Source organism: Pristis pectinata, chromosome 10 (genome assembly GCF_009764475.1).
Source record: "Pristis pectinata isolate sPriPec2 chromosome 10, sPriPec2.1.pri, whole genome shotgun sequence".
Taxonomy (NCBI): domain Eukaryota; kingdom Metazoa; phylum Chordata; class Chondrichthyes; order Rhinopristiformes; family Pristidae; genus Pristis; species Pristis pectinata.
This window is the reverse complement of record NC_067414.1, coordinates 88,785,424-88,788,123: the sequence shown is the minus strand read 5'-3', so window position 1 is coordinate 88,788,123 and position 2,700 is coordinate 88,785,424.

The following is a 2,700-nucleotide window of genomic DNA, read 5'->3' as shown; positions in this document are numbered from 1 at the left end:
TTAAGTTTGAAATTTATTTTAAAAAGTACCTAAAAAGTTTGAAAGACCTCTGTCCAATATTTTTTAAGACTCTGACACGTCCAAAACATGTGAATTAAAGAAGCCACTCCATTATTGCATTTGTTACAGTAAGGAGATATATTGGAATAAAAATGGGATAATTTATCTTTAGACAAGTGAACTCTATGGACCACTTTAAATTGAAGGAGAGAATGACGAGCACATAATGACGAAGTATTAACCAATTTAAAAATTTCATTCCAAGTTTCCTCAGAAATTGACATCAGCAAATCTTGTTCCCAAGCGTTTTTAATTTTATCTAGTGGCACCTTGCTCATTTTAAATTAAAAATTTCAAATTAAAAATTACATCCAATAAATTTTTATCAGGACTCATAGGAAAATAATGTAATTGAGATCGAGGGAAATCTCTAATTTGTAAATATCGAAAAAAATGAGCTTTTGGTAAATTATACTTGGTAGACAATTGTTCAAGCGAAGAAAGGTTTCCTTCAACAAACAGATCCTGAAAGCAAGTGATACCTAATTTGTCCCACTCTTTAAAAACTACATCGGTCATAGAAGGTTTAAAAAAATAATTAGAAAAAAATGGGACTGGACAAAGAAAAACTCAATAAACCAAAATATTTTCTAAATTGTAACCAGATCCTCAAAGCATGTTTAACTACTAAATTATCTGTTAATTTATTTAATGCTATAGGGAGTGAAGGACCAAGCAGAGAAATAATAGAAAATTTTTAAACAGAGTTAGCTTCCAAAGAAACCCATACTGGACAAGCCTCTTGATTAATGTAATATAGCCAAAATGTACGATTTCGTATATTGACTGCCCAGTAGTAGAATCTAAAGTTAGGTAAAGCTAAACCTCTGTTCTTTTTAAGCTTCCGAAGATGAACTTTATTCAGCCTAGGATGGTTATTATTCCATATGTAAGAAGATATAATTGAATCAAGAGAGTCAAAGGAAGACTTAGGAATAAAAACAGGTAAAGCCTGAAATAGATATATGAATTTAGGTAAAATATTCATTTTAATAACGTTAATTCGGCCAATCAATGATAATAGAAAGAGGTGACCAGCTTGATAAAACCCTTTTCACATAAAGCAATAAGGTGAGAACATTTTCTTTAAATAAATGTTTATAATTTTTAGTAATTGACACCCCCAGGTAGGTAAAATGATTTCTTACAATTTTAAAGGGACGTTAATATCAAATGGTATCAGGTTATTCAGAGGGAAAAGTTCACTGTTATGTAAGTTCAGTTTGTATCCTGAAAAATGACTAAAGCGAGAAAATACAGAAAGCATAGGAGGTAATGAGGCTTCAACATTAGATATAAAAAGTAATAAATCATCAGCATATAATGAAACTTTATGGTTGATGCCTCTTCTGGAGATAACAATGATATCTCTAGATTCTCAGAGAGAGATAGCCAAAGGTTCTAAGGCTAAATCGAAAAGCAAAGGGATCAAAGGACATCCCTGTCTGGTTCCATGTTGAAGTTTAAAAGATTTAGAATTCTGAAAATTAGTAAGAACTCGAGCAGAAGGGGATAAATAAAGTAATTTAATCCATTGGATAAAATTGGGCCCAAAGTTAAATTTCTCTAAAGTTTTAAATAAGTAATTCCATTCAATCCGATCAAAGGCCTTCTCAGCATCTAGAGATATCACACATTCCGATATTTCCTTAGAGGGAGAGTAGATAATATTCAATAAACGACAAATATTAAAATATCGGTTTTTGATAAAACCAGTCTGATCATCAGATCTAATTGAAGGTAAAATATTTTCCAATCTATGAGCTAAAACGTTAGATAAAATTTTAACATCCACATTAAGTAACGAAATTGGTCTATACGAAGTACATTCCGTTGGGTTCTTATTTTTCTTAAGAATAAGTAAAATAGAGGCTTCATAAAAAGATTGTGGTAATCTACCCAATTTAAAAGAATCTGAAAAAACAGCACATAAATGAGGTGTAAGCAAAGAGGAAAAGGCCTTATAGAATTCTCCAGGAAATCCATCAGAACCCGGAGTCGTTCCAGAGTGTAAAGATCGCACCACCTCGGCGATTTCCTCGTATGTAATAGATTGATCCAACTGTTTTGGGTTGTCAGTAGACTCTCTGCCTCTCTGACATCCCCAGCTTTCCTATCGCTCATCCTGCCACAACCCTCCCTGCCATCGAGGACATCTTCAAGAGGCGGTGCCTCAAGAAGGCGGCATCCATCATTAAGGACCCTCACCACCCGGGACGTGCCCTCTTCACGTAACTACCATCAGGGAGGAGGTACAGGAAGACTCACACTCACCGTTTCAGGAGCAGCGTTTTCCCCTCCGCCATCAAATTTCTGAACGTTCAATGAACCCATGAACACTACCTCGTTATTCCTCTTTTGCACTATTTATTTGTTTTTGTAACTTATAGTGATTTTTATGTCTTTATGGCTTGCACCGTACTGCTGCCACAAAATAAATTTCACGCTATATGTCAGTGATAATAAACTTTATTCTGATTCCCTCCCCTTTTTGATGCACTTAAAAAAAATCAACAGCACCTTTTTGCAAACAGCAGAGTCTAGTACAGCGGTGATCCGCAGATCCTTTGCAAACAAAACGTAGTGGCTGTCCGGAGCAACTGGTTGTCCCAAAGGAGCGGGGTTAAAATCGTCCAAGGC